Source organism: Oncorhynchus keta, chromosome 36 (assembly GCF_023373465.1).
Source record: "Oncorhynchus keta strain PuntledgeMale-10-30-2019 chromosome 36, Oket_V2, whole genome shotgun sequence".
In the NCBI taxonomy this organism is placed as follows: Eukaryota; Metazoa; Chordata; class Actinopteri; order Salmoniformes; family Salmonidae; genus Oncorhynchus; species Oncorhynchus keta.
In genome coordinates, this window is record NC_068456.1 from 27,887,085 (window position 1) to 27,907,929 (window position 20,845).

Sequence of the window (20,845 nt, forward strand, 5' to 3'; positions counted from 1 at the left end):
CATATGCAAAAAAATATTATTTCTCTTATTGCGCACACATATTTGTTTAAATCCCTGTTTGTGAGCATTTTTCATTTGCAAGGATAATCCATCTACCTGACAGGTGTGGCATATCAAGAAGCTGATTAAACAGCATGATCATTACACAGGTGCACCTTGTGCTGGGGACAATAAAAGGACACACTAAATTGTGCAGTTTGGTCACACAATGCCACAGATGTCTCACGTTTTGAGGGAGCTTGCAATTGGCATGCTGACTGCAGGAATGTCCACCAGAAATGTTGCCAGAGGAATTAATTTCTCTACCATAAGCTGCCACAAATGTTTTTTTTTGAGAATTTGGCAGTATGTCCGACCAGCTTCACAATCGTAGAACACGCCAGCCCAGGACCTCCAACATCCGGCTTCGTCACCTGCAGGATCATCTGAGATCAGCCACGCAGACAATTGATGAAACTGTGGGTTTGCACAACCGAAAGATTTTATGCACAAACTGTCAGAAATCGTTTCAGGGAAGCTCATCAGCATGCTCGTCTTCCTCACCAGGGTTTTGACCTGACTGCAGTTTGGTGTCGTAACTGACTTCAGTGGGCAACTGCTCACCTTCGATGGTCACTGGTACACTGGAGAAGGGTGTTCTTCACGGATGAATCCTAGTTTCAACTGGGATTAATCCATGTGGATGAGCTGTTTGCTGATGTCAACATTGTGAACAGAGCGCCCCATGTTGGCGGCAAGGTTATGGCATGAGCAGGCAAAAGCTATGGACAACAAACACAAGGGGTTTGGATTAATACTGGCTGTAAGTGAACGAGTGCTGCGAGTTTGGAGCAATACTGGCTGTATCCAAGGCTCAGCCATTCATTAACATAATAGAATGCAGCGCTACACGTGACCTGAAGAAAGAAGAGACAACCAATTTACTACAGCATCAGTGCGCATTCTGGAAAGTCAGCTTGCCAGTTACAGCAGGGCGTCCCATGAACAATAACGAAGAGGTAACGTTAGGTGAGAAGCCTGACCACGGAGACGGGGATGAGAAGGTGATGGAAGTGTACCTCATGAGCTGTAACCAAAAAACTACTGGCATTTGGAAAGTTTGAGTTGAGGGAGAAAGTATGGTTGAACAAGTATTAGCATTTTTAAGTATCTTGCTAGCTGGATTGAATTCCCTGTTAGATAGCCAGATAAATGTTGAGCATAATTTGCCAATTTATCAGATCAAATAATTTAGTTTATGGTGTGAAAATTAGCTTGCTAATAAAGTCAGATGGCTAACGTTACAACATCAGATGAGCGAACATTAGTAACCTCACCAATTCACCATAGTATTAACTGGTATACGACTCAAGTTGCTTACGGACCACGGCAATCTGTGTGAAATGTTAACGAACTAACCACTAGCTGTTAACTAATGTTTTCCCTCTACCGTATATGGTGAATTTTTTTAGACTTGAGAGAATTAGGTGAAATTGGGCGTTGCTTTTTAAACAAGTGGATTCAGGGATCAAGTGTAGCTGGTGCTGGGCCTGGCTTAAGCTGGTGCCAGTATAGAGCTGAAAGGAACACCACACACTTTCCCTCTTTCTCACTTTTGCTGGCACATTGCAGAACAGATGTCCACAGGCAGAAAGTGTCCCATTTTAATAATGTGCAGTGTTGCCCAAAGACAAAGTTTTTGTTGTGTTGAATTTGACAGTAACACGTGTGTGTGATGGGGATTATACTGTAATGACCTGACTAGATCATAAATGAACAATTGTCCAGACAGAGGCTTGAGTTAACGAATTGACGGTTTATTACACCAACTTTACACAGGCTACTGTTTGGTCCGTAGCACACGCCAAATAGATGACAGATAACCCACAAGCCAATCGTGACCTTCTCTTGTGAAACCCAGTCGTAAGAGAGAGAGAACAAAGGCTGAACCTGGTCTTAACTTCCACCCCCTGCCCACCCCTCCACGCCCAACCACCAGGATGCCCGGCATCAGAACATTCCAGGCATTCCCGTGATTGGCAGATAGCAGGTTGATTGACAGGTCGGACCCCGCGAACACCGGGTACTGGTCAGTACAACACAACCACCTCCTAGCCTAACACATAACACACAGCTGTCTGTGCGGGTCGCTACAATACTTTCTTTTAATTCAGTGAACGTAGTTTTTGCACACGTACCTTGCGAACATGATCGTCTATAGTGGACACTATAATAGAGCAAAAATAGAATGCCTGTTTCATTCTATTTCTACTTTGTTTTTTTTCCCCCAAGTGCAATACTTATGTGTGAGGTCACAAGTGTTCTATTATAAAGGCTGTCATGGCTAACTGAAATATTAGTGTATAGTTTTTTTCTCAAGACTTGAGTGTCATTTGCAGTAAAGTCTAGACAACAAATAACAACAAATAACATTGGATTGCTTTCTTTACATTGTTTAGCTGTGAGTTAGGTTCACATTAACCACTTGTTATTTTACACACAGAGACTGATCATGTAGATCATATTCTTTGTTTAATTAGTTAAGCTGCATTTCCCCCTAGCATGGATTTTTTTGCATGTTTTGCGTGTCACCTTTTTGAGCCCTCAGCCGTTTGCGTCCCCTGATCTGTACACAATTGTTGGCCTGCATACTCACCAGACATGTCACCCATTGAACATGTTTGGGATGCTCTGGATTGACGTGTACGGCAGTGTGTTCTAGTTCCCGCCAATATCCAGCAACTTCGCACAGCCATTGAGGAGTGGGACAAGATTCCACAGGCCTGATCAACTCTATGCGAAGGATGAGGCAAATGGTGGTCACATCAGATACGGACTGGTTTTCTGATCCAGCCCCTACTTTAAAAAAAATGATATCTCTGGCCAACAGATTCATATCTGTATTCCCAGTCATGTAAAATCCATAGATTAGGACCTAACAAATGTATTTTAATTGGCTGATTTCCTTGTGAACTGTAACTCAGTAAAATCTTGCATGTTGCGTTTATTTTTGTTCAGTGTAGAAAACAAATTACTTACATGTTAATTCAAGATTAGCTATTAAATCAAATGTATTTATATAGCCCTTCGTACATCACCTGATATCTCAAAGTGCTGTACAGAAACCCAGCCTAAAATCTCAAACAGCAAGCAATGCAGGTGTAGAAGCACAATGACTAGGAAAAACTCCAGAGAAAGACCAAAACCTAGGAAGAAACCTAGAGAGGAACCAGGCTATGAAGGGTGGCCAGTCCTCTTCTGGCTCTGCCGGGTGGAGATTATAACAGAACATGGCCAAGATGTTCAAATGTTCATAGATGACCAGCATAGTCAAATAATAATAATCACAGTGGTTTTAGAGGGTGCAACAAGTCAGCACCTCAGGAGTAAATGTCAGTTGGCTTTTCATAGCTGATCATTAAGACTATCTCTATCACTCCTACTGTCTCTAGAGAGTTGAAAACAGCAGGTCTGGGACAGGTAGCACGTCCGGTGAACAGGTCAGGATTCCATAGCCGCAGGCAGAACAGTTGAAACTGGAGCAGCAGCACGGCCAGGTGGACTGGGGACAGCAAGTAGTCATCATGCCAGGTAGTCCTGAGGCATGGTCCTAGGGCTCAGGTCCTCGGAGAGAAAGAGAGAATGAACGGCATGAAAGAGCACCACTAAGCCAGTGACTCAGCCCCTGTAATAGGGTTAGAGGCAGAGAATTCCAGTGAAGAGAGGGGAACCGGCCAGGCAGAGACAGCAAGGGCGGTTCGTTGCTCCAGAGCCTTTCCGTTCACCTTCACACTCCTGGGCCAGACTACACTCAATCATATGACCCACTGAAGAGATGAGTCTTCAGTAAAGACTTAAAGGTTGAGAACGAGTCTGCGTCTCTCACATAGGTAGGCAGACCATTCCATAAAAATGAAGCTCTATAGGAGAAAGCCCTGCCTCCAGCTGTTTGCTTAGAAATTCTAGGGACAATGAGGAGGCCTGCATCTTGTGACCGTAGCGTACGTGTAGGTATGTACGGCAGGACCAAATCAGAAAGATAGGTAGGCGCAAGCCCATGTAATGCTTTGTAGGTTAGCAGTAAAACCTTGAAATCAGCCCTTGCATTAACAGGACGCCAGTGTAGGGAGGCTAACACTGGAGTAATATGATCACATTTTTGGGTTCTAGTCAGGATTCTAGCAGCCGTATTTAGCACTAACTGAAGTTTATTTAGTGCTTTATCCGGGTAGCCGGAAAGTAGAGCATTGCAGTAGTCTAACCTAGAAGTAACAAAAGCATGGATTACTATTTCTGCATCATTTTTGGACAGAAAGCTTCTGATTTTTGCAATGTTACGTAGGGAAAAAAAAGCTGTCCTTGAAACAGTCTTGATATGTTTGTCAAAAGAGAGATCAGGGTCCAGAGTAACGCCAAGGTCCTTCACAGTTTTATTTGAGACGACTGTACAACCATCAAGATTAATTGTCAGATTCAACAGAAGATCTCTTTGTTTCTCGGGACCTAGAACAAGCATCTCTGTTTTGTCCGAATTTAAAAGTAGAACGTTTGCAGCCATCCACTTCCTTATGTCTGAAACACAGGCTTCTAGCGAGGGCAATTTTGGGGCTTCACCATGTTTCATTGAAATGTACAGCTGTGTGTCATTCGCATAGCAGTGAAAGTTAACATTATGTTTTCGAATGACATCCCCAAGAGGTCAAATATATAGTGAAAACAATAGTGGTCCTAAAACGGAACTTTGAGGAACACCGAAATTTACAGTTGATTTGTCAGAGGTCAAACCATTCACAGAGACAAACTGATATCTTTCTGACAGATAAGATCTAAACCAGGCCAGAACTTGTCCGTGTAGACCAATTTGGGTTTCCAATCTCTCCAAAAGAATGTGGTGATCGATGGTATCAAAATCAGCACTAAGGTCTAGGAGCACAAGGACAGATGCAGAGCCTCGGTCTGATGCCATTAAAATGTAATTTACCATCTTCACAAGTGCAGCTTTCACATAAGTATGCAAATTGTATAATTTATGGACGTTTGTCAGCTATACATTATGGTAATGCAGGAGGGCGGCGGTCATATAGAATTCCACTTTGTGGCTGCCAATTGCCATAAAAAAACATGATTTTGTATAATTTACTAATTGCACAACTGTTGCAGAAAACGTAACAGTAAACAGTCATGTGTTTGCTAACATGTTTGAATGAGTTGTGTTTTTTTTTTTTATACAAGAACTGGTCAGTTGTCTGTCTGTGAAGAGAAATGACTGGAACATATAAATGCCTAATGTGAACGTAACCATTACAAGTTCAGCAGTTAACATACGTTTGGACGTAGCTCAAGACCTTCACATGTTCATTTTACATGATAACGGCACGTGAATTGTAATATCCGTCCATATATCTGCTGTACTTTCTCGGTTGGGAGAGCATGGCACTTGCAAAGCTAGGATTGACACTATATTTAACAGTTTTGGAAACTTTCAAGTGTTTTCTATCCAAATCTACCAATGATATGCATATCCTATCTTCTGGACCTGAGTGGAAGGCAGTTTAATTTGGGCACGCTTTTCATACAAAATTCCAAATACAGCCCCCTACCCTAGAGAAGTTAAGAAACACCATCTCCATATCAAGGTGTGCTGTAATATGTTCTCCTTTTGACTTCTCTTCCCTCATCAGAATGAATAATAGAGCGAGGTCTTAAATTCCTCATGTTTAAGGGATCATTTAGGATGTTCTCCATTTATCTACTTTCCCAAACAGATTAACTCATTGATACTATTTTTATGTCTGCGTGCAGTATGAAGGAAGTTGCTAGCTAGCATTAGCGCAATGACTTGAGGTTTTTGGTAACTGCTAGCATGCTGATAGATCCCAGATTTCCAGTCTTTGCGCTAACGCTAGTTAATATTGGCTTTCAAAACTAGCTTTAACTTATTTCATACTGGATGCAGAGACATAAAAATGGTATCCATGAATTCATCAGACTCTGGGGTAGTAGAGAAAGGGCTGCATTGCCAAAATCACAAAGTAACCCTGTAATAAAAGCCAGCTTGTTGCACATCAGGTGGGTCTGGGCAGAGGAAGTGGGTCTGGGTGGGTCTGGGCAGGGGAAGTTCTATGTGGCATGAATCAGTTAATGATTTTGTATTCTATTTAACAATAAAATACATTTCCAGTCTCTGAAAAGGAGTGTACTACATAGGGAATAGGGAACCATTTCAAATTTGCTTAAATATCCTATAATTCACAGAATATAGGATCTCCCTGGCCTACTGTCAATGTCTGAAATGTAGAGTACTACTTCTGTCACCCTGTTCGCTATATAGTTCCTATACATTGTGTTTTGTTGATGCTTGTGGACTGGTGATATCAACTTCCTTCATTGGGAACATTTAGGTTCTACTGCAATACTACTAAGTACTGCACTATTAAAGACCAGAGCCCAACACCCTGTTCCCCATCGTTCACATCTTTTGACAAGTACCCTAGTAACTAAGCCTTGACTGAGTCAGAACGACCCATAAGGAAGGAGCCTATATCCTGTTTCTGTAGCGTGTGGCAGCTGGATGTACAAGTGCCCCCCCTGGATAATGATGCTAGTCTGTTGCAGGGCATTAACCCCAATCAATATCCCTAATGCCGAGTGCCAAGCAGAAGAATCAGGTCCCATTTTTAGTCTTTGGTATGACTTGACCAGGGATCGAAACACCAACTTTTCAATCTCAGAGCAGACACTAACAAGGCCACTGAGTTGGTCACCTAGTAGCTAGTGAACTAGGATAACTGGATAATACCTGTCAGAGCCCATTGCATAGGCAATCATCCTCTTATATCCCAGAACGTTCAGAGAGACATTTTTAGAAGAGAAGAGGCATGTGGACAGAAGATCCCTTTAGTACTGTTGTGCTTGAAGAACAGGATGCCTCTGGATTGTACTGAGTACAAAACAAAATACTTACAAGACCACTCGAATGAGGGTGATAAGAGTAGGCTGAGGGAAAGAGGTTTGCTAAGTACAGTAGTGATAAGGGGGTATGCTAAGTACAGTAGTGATAAGGAGGTATGCTAAGTACAGTAGTGATAAGGAGGTATGCTAAGTACAGTAGTGATAAGGAGGTATGCTAACTACAGTAGTGATAAGGAGGTATGCTAAGTACAGTAGTGATAAGGAGGTATGCTAAGTACAGTAGTGATAAGGAGGTATGCTAAGTACAGTAGTGATAAGGAGGTATGCTAAGTACAGTAGTGATAAGGAGGTATGCTAAGTACAGTATCCGGCACATGTGACAAATACAATTTGATTAGACTAATGACCATTATTTTGCCACACTGTCTTGAACTGAGATCCATAAGCAATTATATATTTCTAATCTGAAATCAGATTAGATCTGGGTCAGTTTTTAGCACTGACCCAGATCAGGAGTAATGTCGTGATCCAAGAGGACAGGAGGACATCGTAATCCAAACTCAGTTATGTGTTTACCACCTAATGATTGAGGTTAAGATTTGAGATGGGTAAAATAATCCTAGATCTGTGATTATGGGAAACTTTTACCCAAAGTGGAATAAGTCCCAACTCATTCAGGAAACTGATTTCAGCAATATGCCCTTTGGCTTGGAGTAGAGATACAGTGGCTGGGAACTCCATCTCATTACAGGGTCTAGAGCTTATCTGCGGATATAAGAACTCCGTAATACACTCTTGACCTCAATGACTTGTCACAGCCGTGTGTGTCTGTCTGTAAGAGAAATAGAATCAAGTCGATTTTAGGCAAGAGAAAAGGAAAGGACCTGTGAACCTCACATCATATAACTTACTATTGTTACAAAATCATTATTTAAATAGGCGGGATTACCGTGGGAAAGGTAGAACACCGCTCCAAATCTCACTCATGGGAAAATGAGGGAAAGGCCATTTATTTCCATAAATGGATTCACATGGCTGATCGACCCCCCCAGATGCAGAGCAGGGTGCAGGCAATCTGTTTCTAATAGGACTCCGGGTCAGAACAGCCCTGGACTGTCACTTTTTAGTCACAAACCATTGTCCAACCTCAAGCACGTCTTTCAGAATGATGCATCTCAAATAACACCCTATTACCTGTATAATGGCCTACTTTTGTCCAGAGTCCTATGGGCCCTAGTCAAAAGTAATGCACTATAAAGGGAATAGGGTGCCATTTGAGACGCATCACTATAAAAGATGTCCAACCTCCAGCACAATGGTTTGTGACTGAAAAGTGACTAACCATAATTTGTGCTAAGATCGATAGGAAGACCATAGATAAATTACCTCCAGTGACCTAAGTGAGCTTTGTTTGGAGTGGTTTCATATTAATTACTGGCATGAGTTCAGAATTTAGATGTTGTATCGTGTATCGTGTATGTGTGCATTTGCAAAGGAAAAGGTAAGCCAGGAGAATTCCAAAATATCAGATAAAGTAGGAAACATTCTCTATCGATTGAAATCTAGTTGATGTTGAGTTTTCAGTTTTTTATTAGGATCCCCATTAGCTGTTGCGATAGCAGCAGCTACTCTTCCTGGGGTCCACACAAAACATGAAACATGACATATTACAGAACATTAATAGACAAGAACAGCTCAAGGACAGAACTACATACCTTTAAAAACAGCACACACAGCCTACATTACAGTATCAATAGATACATACTATCTAGGTCAAATGGGGGAGAGGCATTGTGCCGTGAGGTGTTGCTTTATCAGTTTTTTTGTATATGGTTTGCTGTTCCTTTTTGAGCAATATGCAATTTCCATGCAATCATGGCTCTATATAGTACTGTACGCTTTCTTGAATTTGCTCTGTATTTGGGGACTGTGAAAAGACCCCTAGTGGCATGGCTGGTGGGGTAAGTGTGTCAGAGCTGTCTGTAAGCTGACTATGCTAACAATATGGCATTTTCAACACATGAATGTTTCTTATAAGAAGAAGAAGTGATGCAGTCAGTCTCTCAACTCTTAGGCAAGGGAGACTGGCAGCGTTGTATTTATATGAGCCCTCTGATTACAATGAAGAGCAATACGTTCCGATCTGTTCTGGACCAGCTGCAGCTGAACTTGTTTTTTCTTTGTAACACTTGACCATAATAATTTAGATGAGACCAAATTAGAGCCTGAAGGACTTGCGTTGTGGAGTGTGGTGTCAAAAAAAGCAGAGCATCTCTTTATTATAGACAGACCTCTCCCCAGATTTACAACCATTGAATCTGTGTTTTGACCATAACAGTTTACAATCTAAGGTAACACCAAGTAATTTAGTCTCTTCAACTTGTTCAACAGCCACACCATTCATTACCAGATTCAGCTGAAGTCTAGTGCTTAGGGAATGATTTGTACCAAATACAATTCTCTTAGATTTAGAATGTTCAGGACCAGTTTATTACTGGCCACCCATTCCAGAACTGACTGCAACTCCTTGTTTAGGGTTTCAGTGACTTCATTAGCTGTGGTTGCTGACAGAAACAGGGCCTTTGTAAATTATTCTGATCTCTTGACTTTTTCCACATTTTGTTAGGTTACAGGCTTATTCTAAAATTGATTAAATTGTTTTTTTCCCCTCATGAATCTACACACAATACCCCATAATGACAAGGCAAAAACTGTTTTGTAGAAATGTTTGCTTATTTAATCATAATAAAACACTGAAATATCACATTCACATAAGTATTCAGACCCTTTACTCTGTACTTTGTTGAAGCACCTTTGGCAGCAATTACAGCCTCGAGTCTTCTTGGGTATGACGCTACAAGCTTGGCAGACCTGTATTTGGGGAGTTTCTCCCATTCTTCTCTGCAGATCATTAAGAAAAGCATTCAAATAAAATAATTTACCTTTTGAAGAACTTCAGATTTTTTCAATGAGGAGACTCTCAGTTAGATAGCAAATGTTCATTTTTTCCAAAAATATTATTTGTGCAGGAGAAATCGCTCCGTTTTGTTCATCACTTTTGTAAGTCGCTCTGGATAAGAGCGTCTGCTAAATGACTTAAATGTAAATGTAAGAAAAAAATATGAAAATTAATTCACTACAACACCAAACTTTTTTTCCAAATTAACTCCATAATATCGACAGAAACATGGCAAATGTTGTTTAGAATCATCCTCAAGGTGTTTTTCACATATCTATTCGATGATAAATCCTTCTTGGCAGTTGGGTTTCTCCTCAGTAGCAAACGGAAAAGTACTTGCAGCTGGAGATTACGCAATAATTGCAACGGAGGACACCAAGCGACCACCTGGTAAATGTAGTCTCTTAGGGTCAATCTTCCAATGATATGCCTACAAATACGTCACAATGCTGCAGACACCTCGGGGAAAACGTGGAAAAGGCTAAGCTGACTCCTAGCTCCTCCACAGCTATATAAGGAGTCATTGCCATGAGGCGGTTTTAAAAAATGCGGCACTTCCTGGTTGTATTTTTATCTGGGTTTTTTCTGTAACATCAGTTCTGTGGCACTCACAGACAATATCTTTGCAATTTTGGAAACATCAAGAGTGTTTTCTTTCCAAAGCTGTCAATTATATGCATAGTCGAGCATCTTTTCGTGACAAAATATCTTGTTTAAAATGGGAACGTTTTTCATCCAAAAATTAAGAGTGCCCCCTATATCGAAGAAGTTAATGCATTTGAGTCCATCAGTTGTGTTGTGATAAGGTAGGGGGGGGGAGTATACAGAAGATAGACCTATTCTCTGAACTCTGAAAGTTGCCTCAAGTGCAGTCCTAAAAAACCATCAAGCGCTATGATGAAACTGGATGAGGACCGCGTCAGGAATGGAAGACCCAGAGTTACCTCTGCTGCAGAGGATAAGTTCATTTGAGTTACCAGCCTCAGAAATTGCAGCCCAAATAAATGCTTCAGAGTTGAAGTAACAGACACATCTCAACATCAACTGTTCAGAGGAGACTGTGTGAATCAGGCCTTCATGGTCAAATTGCTGCAAAGAAACCACTACTAAAGGACACCAATAAGAAGACGAGACTTGCTTGTGCCAAAAAAAACACGAGCAGTGGACATCAGACCAGTAGAAATTTGTCCTTTGGTCTGGTGTCTAAATTGTAGATTTTTAGTTCCATGCGTTTTTGTGAGACGCGGTGTGGGTGAGCAGATGATCTCTGCATGTATATTTCTCACCGTAAAGCATGGATGAGGATGTGTTATGGTGTGGGGGTGCTTTGCTGGTGACTCTGGGATTTATTTAGAATTCAAGGCACAATTAACCAGCATGGCTACCACAGCATTCTGTGTGATGCGCCATCCCATCTGGTTTGGGCTTAGTGGAACTATCATTTGTTTTTCAACAGGACAATGACCCAACACACCTCCAGGCTGTGTAAGGGCTATTTTACCAAGAAGGAGAGTAATGGAGTGCTGCATCAGATGACCTGGCCTCCACAATCCCCCGACTTCCACCAAATTGAGATGGTTTGGGATGAGACGGACCGAAAGTGAAGGAAAAGCAGCCAACAAGTGCTCAGCAGATGTGGGAACTACTTCAAGACTGTTGGAAAAGCATTACAGGTGAAGCTGGTTGATAGAATGCTAAGAGTGTGCAAAGCTGCCTTAAAGGCAATGGGTGGCTATTTGAACAATCTCAAATATAAAATATGTCATTATTGATCGATAACAATAATTTTTCCATCTCTCACACACTAACTTTATAAAATTCAAACTTACAACACTTCTTTCATTATTGTTTTACTTATTCATGAATAAAATGGCTCACTGTTCATTGTTGGCATTTCCTGCCTAAGTTTGCCCACTTTGGCCATGAAGTAATCATTAAAAAAATAGGCAACATCAAAGGGTTTTGTGATGAATAAGCCATCTGATTCAATGAAAGATGGAGTTGATTTCGTTTTTCTGGTCAGCATCCTGGAGTCACGTTTTCACTCTTGACGTTGAGACTGGTGTTTTGCAGGTATTATTTAATGAAGCTGCCAGTTGAGGACCTGTGAGGCGTCTGTTTCTCAAACTAGACACTCTAATGTACTTGTCCTCTTGCTCAGTTGTGCACCAGGGCCTCCCACTCCTCTTTCTATTCTGGTTAGGGCCAATTTGCGCTGTTCTGTGAATGGAGTAGTACACAGCGCTGTACGAGATCTTCAGTTTCTTGGCAATTTCTCGCATGGAATAGCCTTCATTTCACAGAACAAGAATAGACTGGTGAGTTTCAGAAGAAAGTTACTTGTTTCTGGCCATTTTGAGCCCGTAATCGAACCCACAAATGCTGATGCTCCAGACACTCAACTAGTCTAAAGAAGGCCAGTTCTATTGCTTCTTTAATCAGGACAACAGTTTTCAGCTGTGCTAACATAATTGCAAAATGGTTTTCTAATGACCAATTAGCCTTTTAAAATTATAAACTTGGATTAGCTAACACAATGTGCCATTGGAACACCGGAGTGATGGTTGCTGATAATGGGCCTCTGTACGCCTATGTAGATATTCCATAAAAAACCTGCCGTTTCCAGCTACAATAGTCATTTACAACATTAACAATGACTACACTGTATTTCTGATCAATTTTATGTTATTTTAAAGGACAAAAAAAGCTTTTCTTTCAAAACAAGGACATTTCTAAGTGAAGACCAACTTTTGAACGGTAGTGTATGTGGAAACAGTATCAAGCATTTCACACACTTTCACACCCTGATCAGTTTTACCTGTCCTCGTTATTGTCTCCACCCCCTCCAGGTGTCTCTTGTTTTCCCCAGTGTATTTATCCCTGTGTTTCCTGTCTCTCTGTGCCAGTTCGTCTTGTATGTTTCCAAGTCAACCAGCGTTTTCCCGTTCTCCTGCTTTTTGCATTCTCCGTTTTCTAGTCCTCCCGGTTTTGATCCTTGCCTGTTTCTGGACTTTGTACCCACCTGCCTGACCATTCTGCCTGCCTTGACCATGAGCCTGTCTGCCACTCCTGGACTCTGATCTGGTTTTGACCTTTTTGCCTGTCCACAAGCATTCTCTTGCCGACCCCTTTGGATTAATAAACATTGTAAGACTCCAACCATCTGCCTCCTGTGTCTTTATTTGGGTCTCGCCTTGTGCCTTGATACACACATTATTTAGATACTGATTGTTAGCACTTGGTGGCCTATAGCAACACCCCAAAAGAATAGGCTTTAGATGAGGCAGATGAACCCACAACCACAGCACTTCAATAACACTTGACTTGAGATCTTCTCTAAGCATTACAGGGAAATGGCTCTGAATAAACACTGAACAAAAATATAAACAGAACATCTAAAGTGTTGGTCCCCTGTTTCATGAGCTAAAATAAAAGATCCCAGAAATGTTGAGGAACATTTTTGTCTGTAATAAAGCTCTTTTGTGGGGAAAAAACTAATTCTGATTGGCTGAGCCTGGCTCCCCAGTGGGTGGTCCTGGCTTCCAAGTGGATGGGCCTATGCCCTTTCAGGTCCACCCATGGCTGCACCCCTGCCCAGTCATGTGAAATCCATAGATTAGGGCCTAATTTATTTATTTCAATTGAATGATTTCCTTATGTGAATTGTAACTCACTAAAATTTTTGAAATTGTTGCATGTTGCGTTTATATTTTTGTACAGTATATATAGTGTCATGACGTTGGCCTGGGGGGATAGGTTTGTGACAGTCATAAATACCTCTTCCCCCCTTTTTCCTCTCTCTAACCTACTGAGGTTATATATAAAAAAAACCTTGGTTAACATAGAGATTCTGGGAACATCAGTAGGTGGGGGGAAATGAACTATATTCTGGTAATCCGAACAATTGAACATATGCGGTGGTACTTAATGAATATGATGTCAGTTCGGTTGTCATCTAAGACATTCTCATCAATGATAAGATGACATAAACTCTACAGTGGAAAGTCTACACATCAGAGTTATCGGATTCACATGGAATTGTTGTTCAATTTAAATGTTTGAATATGAAATTATTTGTGATGGGATGAAATGTGATTTTAGCTTCTAAAATGTGAGATGTGGGTTTTCACAAGTTAGGGCTGTTCACTGAGTGGCCCGCCTCTGTGAAAAGACATGGGCGAAAAAAATTTTCAAACACTCCCTATTCTCCCTTCCTATATAAAGCCTTGACGACAATAGAACTTCCTGTTCCGATGAGGTAGGATGATGATCCTATGTCAGAATGGTTCAGAACGAAGCCAACATCAGCATGCTTTGGTTGCGAATGGTATGAACTTTGAACTCTTATTCACTACAGAAGTGATAGCTCCTAGCTGTTGAGTTAGCGACCGCAGCTGCAAACGCAGGTTAGGAAGGAACAGACATAGTATCCCGTCTATCGCACAACGATGTTACTACAACGTATCCAATTGACAACCAGAGACATTCTTCAAAGGACTCGGTTTGGCACCACGGCCTTCCATCTACCACCAACCTGCTGAAGCGCAGCTCAGAGTAAATATTTATTGCATTTTCCTTTTCCAAATGGGCGGTAATTTAGAATGCAAAAGATACTGTATTTACGATAGCACAGCTTCACCTTTGTTCCTCAGTCTTCCCGCTCTTTCACTCAAACCCAGCCCTTTTCCTTTGTGTAACAAGCTGTCATATCTTTTCCGCCCGCTAGGGACGTTTTCCTTTATAACGTAATTTGTAATCAAGTGATGATTTAATTGTGTATGTGTAATTCTGTGTGATTAGTTAGGTATTTAGTAAATAAATTATTAATCTCAATTTTGTATTGCTGATTCAAATTGTTAGCCAGGGTTCTTGCAGATAACCAAGAATTTACAACTTTCAGATGAGACTGAAGTAATATGAAGATTAATGTTTACTGCTGTGGATGTAAAATATTACTAGGTCTTTAAGAGTTTATTCGGAAGATATCAGCTCTATAAATATTATTTTGTGGTGCTCGACTCTCTAGTTAATTACATTTACATGATTAGCTCAATCAGGTGATATTAATTACGGAGAAATGATTTTATAGAATAGCAAGTCATATCACATAATCCGGCATAGCTGGGGGCGGCAGGGTAGCCTAGTGGTTAGAGCGTTGGACTAGTAACCAGAAGGTTGCAAGTTCAAACCCCCGAGCTGACAAGGTACAAATCTGTCGTTCTGCCCCTGAACAGGCAGTTAACCCACTGTTCCTAGGCCGTCATTGAAAATAAGAATTTGTTCTTAACTGACTTGCCTAGTTAAAAAATGTTTTAAAAAATAGCCAAAGACACGACAATAGCAACACCTCCCCCATAAGCATTTCTGTCTCTTCTATAGATGCTAAATCCTTGTATTGCTACTGCTGTATGATCAAAGGAATTATCTTAGTGAGTCTCAGAAATGGCTAATATAAGAATATTATCTGATGTTAACAAGTTATTGAGTTCATTAACCTTTTTTCTAAGGCTACATACAATATATTAATATGGGCTATTTTCAGCCCTTTCCTGGGTAGCTTCTCACAGATAGACAATCTGTTCCCCCAGTTTGTTCCCCAATGGTGGAACAAACTCCCTCACGACGCCAGGACAGCGGAGTCAATCACCACCTTCCGGAGACACCTGAAACCCCACCTCTTTAAGGAATACCTAGGATAGGATAAAGTAATCCTCCCTCCCCCCTTAAAATATTTAGATGCACTATTGTAAAGTGGCTGTTCCACTGGATGTCATAAGGTGAATGCACCAATTTGTAAGTCGCTCTGGATAAGAGCGTCTGCTAAATTACTTAAATGTAAATGTAAATGTACCACGGTATGCACATAAGGTATGTACCACATTTGTTATGTGAGTGAGTAGGCTACTTTTCTTCATTTTATGATAATTTAGAAAATCCTTTCATTTGTTACAGTCTAACAGCCAGTTATCTACCTTTTATATGGTGACTAGAATTATTAAACTAGACTATTCTCTGGTATATTGTCTGTGTTGTAATGAGTCATATTAGAACACACCAGGAAAGGAGAAGTGGAGCACAAGTGCATTCAATTCACTGTTAACTGACTGCATTGGCAATCGAGAAGCAATGATTTGCCTCCTCTAGGCCTTTCCTTTCATTGTCTCCTCTCCTCATCTCCTCTCATTATCTACTCTCCTTATCTCCTCTTATGGTCTACTCTCCTCATCTCCTCTCTTTGTCTACTTGCCTCATCTCCTTTCTTCATGTAATTTTATTGTCTCCTCTCCTCATCTCCTCTCATTATCTACTCTACTCATCTCCTCTCCTCATCTTCTCATCTCCTCTCATTGTCTCCTCTCCTCATCTCCTCTTATTGTCTCCTCTGCTCATCTCCTCTGTTTGTCTCCTCTGCTTGTTTCCTCTAGTCTCCTATTGTCTACTCCATTTCACCCACACTGATATGAAAGATCTGGACAATTCAGTTGTTTCTCCATTTTGGCCAAGGTTTTCTGCAGAATTCAAGATCATGCTAGCCCACTGAGCTAAAACCTAGATGTCAGCTCTGAGTGGGAGCTAACATGAGCAACACAATGTTCAGGTGTGGAACAAAGGTTAATCACCATCCCAGCGTAGTTCACAGAACCAGCTCTTATAGTCTACATGTCCAGCAGGAAGAAAGTGAGGTGCTCATTAGTATTGGACCTCAGAATCAGTGGCCTTTAAAAGGCATCAGCTGTGACAATGGACCAGTCTCTCCTTCTTGTCCCTTGCACGCACGCACGCACGCACACACACACACACACACACACACACACACACACACACACACACACACACACACATGGACGGACACCAATCTCTTGTCCCTGCCTAACATCCTCCTCCTGTATGAAGAGCTCAACTCTGGCCGGGGACTTGAAATGGGTAATTCAGCCATAACATTGGAATTTGCTGTCCTATTTTCCTCATTTAGCGCCTCGTTCCGACACTCAGAATCTTTAATGTGTTGAATCACATATCCTCAAACAGGGCAGCTGTAATTTGAGACAACTGTCCCTCCCTACCCCTCATCCTATTCCCTCTACCTATTTCTTGGCCCCTTCCACCTGCATAGAGAACATTCTGTGGGGGCGACTTTAATGTATTGATTTGGTAAAAAAGGATCATTATCAGATGGTAATAAGACATTATAAAAGGCTCATGAAAGACTTATAATGTATCTGCATTATAATGCATTATACCTGCAGGCTTTCAGTATAGTGTTAACAATTGGTGTTCTAGTTACTACTATTGTTCAGGAGAATTCTGTAATTATATCATCACACTTTCAAATTCCCTCCAACTTTTGGAGAAAATTGAACAATCACAGCCAGAAATATCCTCCAACGTAGTGTATTGATCATACCTCTCAAAAGACCAACAAGTTTGATAGAAATCTATTCCTGAGAATAAAGCAATACATGCATTGTTTGACATCAAGTCAATAGCCAGCTAAATGAAGTCAAGAGAATTGAAGTCAAGAGAAGTGCACCCAGGTTTGGCACGGCCAGGCAGATAGGAGTGCTTGGCTGGAGTAGGCCACGGACAGCCATAAGTGATTTAACTCGTCCAAGTGCCAAAAGGCAAAATACTGTCAATGAGTCTCCCTTTACGTATCAACATTCCCAGAGTCCCCTGCTGCTGACCCACGCCTGGGAAATGCAGTGTTTATTTACTGACAAACAGGAATTTGTTCGATTCTACTTTCTGTTTCTGAATTGTTCAACCGTATGACTGTGTCAAGTTCCTCTTAACTGGCTGTAACAGACGGAACAAACAAAGACTGTAAAAGCTGTCTTCCTTCCTTTTAACGGTGAATTAGAAATGTACAATGACACCGGGATAATGTGGCAGTGTGTGTGTGTCACCCTGATAATGTGTCTCTGTGGAATGAATGTGCTCTGCTGAGTCAAATATTAACGTGAGGAGGAAGTGAAATGTGGGGGAGGGGGGTCTGGGGACGACAACAAGATGATTAAGCACAACCTGTCTGACAGGTTTATCCTAGCCTAACCACATCACAACAATACCCAAAGACAAAGTGAAGGTTTCCGTGTGTGTAGATACGTGTGTGTAGATACGTGTGTGTGTAGATGGGTGGGTAGATGTGTGTGTGTGTAGATGGTTGACAACTCAACATAATCACAAGACACTATAGTATATAGAGTATATACTCTTATTTCAAACTGTTATCGCTCCCCCTTTCCCTCTCCCTCTCTCCCCCTCTCATTCCCCCTGTCCCTCTCCTGTTCCCTCTCTCCCCCATTGCCCTTCAGACCAAATGGATGACTACTGTGGCATATCAAATTGTTGTGGTACACATGACTGTGTTATGCCTCTGCCAGATTCATTCAACAGGGAAAAACAAGGAAACACTCAGAAGAATCCATGCCTCAGTCCATCTCAAAGTGCACTGGATTTATAAGCACATAAGAGCATTGGCATACCACAGTCATACTGTGTACCACAACAGTGTGCTATGCCACAGCAGTTATTAATTTGGTCTGAGAGAGAGAGAGAGAGAGAGAGAGCTGCACTTCCTAACCTCCTGCCCAATGTATGACCATATTAGAGATACATATTTCCCCCAGATCACACAGATCCACAAAGAATTTGTACATTGAATATATATATAATATGACATTTGTAATGTCTTTACTGTTTTGAAACTTCTGTATGTGTAATGTTTACTGTTCATTTTTGTTGTTTTTCACTTTATATGTTGTCTACCTCACTTGCTTTGGCAATGTTAACACATGTTTCCCATGCCAATAAAGCCCTTGAATTGAATTGAATTGAGAGAGAGAGAGAGAGAGAGAGAGAGAGAGAGAGAGAGAGAGAGAGAGAGAGAGAGAGAGAGAGAGAGAGAGAGAGAGAGAGAGAGAGAGAGGTAAGAGGCCCTCAATGGAAAGATAGCTTGTTGAAATAAAATCTTTGGATTTCACTGTTTCTGTTCTTAACAATAACTGTTTTTAATCATGCTGTCTCTCTCTCCTTCTCATTCTCTCTGTCATTATGACTCTCACTCACTCTCCCTAATTTTCCCTCTCTCCTTCTCTCTCTATTCCCCCCTCTCCCTCAAGCTCTCTCTCTCTCACACTCACTCCACACACACACACACACACACACTCCACACGTACACATGTACACACACACTCACTCAGTGGCCCAGACACTCACTCCACACACACACACACACACTCCACACGTACACACACACTCACTCAGTGGCCCAGACACGCGCGTCCCTTTGGCATCCGCCGGTCCCAGTGAGGTGCCCACACACTCCAGACACACACAGAGGCCCTGTTGTCCTGCCCCAGCCCCCAACCACACAAAGACAGACTGGGAATCAGTAATCACATCAAACACAGTGACAGGCCTCACAGAGATGGAGCAAGAGCTCTCTGTCAACAGGGGATAAAGTTTTAGATGAGGGTTATTCACTCACTATTCAGTATAGCTACTCTCTTTAGGTGGATAGGTTTACAATAAAATGTGACATTGTCAGGTTAGTCATGGTCTGTATTCATTATGTCTTAGAAGAAGAAGCACAGTTGGTAGAGCATGGCGCTTGTAACGCCAGGGTAGTGGGTTCGATTCCTGGGACCACCCATACGTAGAATGTATGTGTAACGGAGGGTGACTGTTGTCGTTGTGTGCAGAAGGTCCCTGGTTCGCGCCCGGGTATGGGCGAGGGGACGGTTTAAAATTATACTGTTACATATGCACACATGACTGTAAGTCGCTTTGGATAAAAGCGTCTGCTAAATGGCATATATTATTATATATATAAGAAACATACTGTATAATGAATAAATAATATCTTGCTTAGTCAGTGTGGATAGTTTTCAGGTGTATGTACATTTTAACAGTCAACGAAAATCATCCTTATCATCATCATCATGAAAATATCTCATCATTAATATGACCAGCCCTTATCAATCAATGCAACATGAGTTGACGCCTTCTCTGCTGAAGCGCCTGCCCTTTAACGACGTTTTTTTTCTACCCGTCACATTTTTTTCACTCCATTTTAACGCGGAAGTCAGTGACGCATATAGTGTACTGTACATTCAGATGCAGATGGGGGCTATGAAATAAACAAAATATCATCGCCATTTAGTACGGGAGAAAGCGGCGGTGAGTGTTCATTGTTTTGTTCTGCACGTTGCGTACATGTTGAACTGGGATTTGAGCATTTGATCACCGCGGAGCACTTCAGTAAATTATCTGGCTACATTGTAACTTGTAACCTTTTATAAAATAATTCTTCCTGAGACGACGCGTGGCTTGATGGACTAGTTTGAACCATCAAATTGTGTTAATATCTGCATTTCACGACCGCTGCTGTAGCCTACAGAAATACATAACTGTCAGCAATTCTACAACATACGGAAGTATTAAAAATACGGTGGGTGTGATATCACTTAAAATATTATATGAGCGATATGTGGACGCAGAGCGAATCAGCTGCTTTATTCTGCATAATAGGCTATTCATTTCAACTAGCGCCAGGCTACATAGGTATTCTTGCTGTTTTTCATTTAATTTGCACAATAATTCCGTCACACATTCATTTCCTCTTTGGGAATGCAACCACTATGTATTCCAGTGTTGACACGAATAATGTTTTATTTGTGATAACGTGAGATAATCCAGATGAAATATTCTCGGATAGGAGAACATGAATAATATTGCGCTGTTCTTTAGTCTATCATCACATATTCGTGGATCGTGCGCATTAATAAAAATAGAAGTATATTAGATAAACTATGGGTCGGTGAAAGGATGAGAATGTAGCTTTCATTTTCATATTTAATTATCTGTAATCAAACCTTCACAAACTGCGCGAGCCTAAACTGCGCTGCTGTTGAGCGATAGCCAAGCCTACAAAGGGAAGGTTTGTTTCATTGTATAGATCTGACGTTTTACCTAGCATATCTCCAATTATTA

General features: G+C 41.3%; 1 protein-coding gene across 7 annotated transcripts in view; it reads left to right on the top strand.

The window, feature by feature from the left end:
* The first annotated feature begins 19,929 nt into the window (after window positions 1-19,929).
* The window catches only part of LOC118369862 (E3 ubiquitin-protein ligase MARCHF8-like), a 196,065-nt gene continuing 195,149 nt past the window's right edge, over window positions 19,930-20,845 (top strand). For 3 of the 7 annotated variants that reach the window (XM_052498748.1, XM_052498750.1, XM_052498751.1), the window contains exon 1: window positions 20,040-20,303. The gene's annotated coding sequence lies outside the window, so the exon portion shown is untranslated. The other 4 variants (XM_052498749.1, XM_052498756.1, XM_052498754.1 and 1 more) reach the window with 4 other exon arrangements.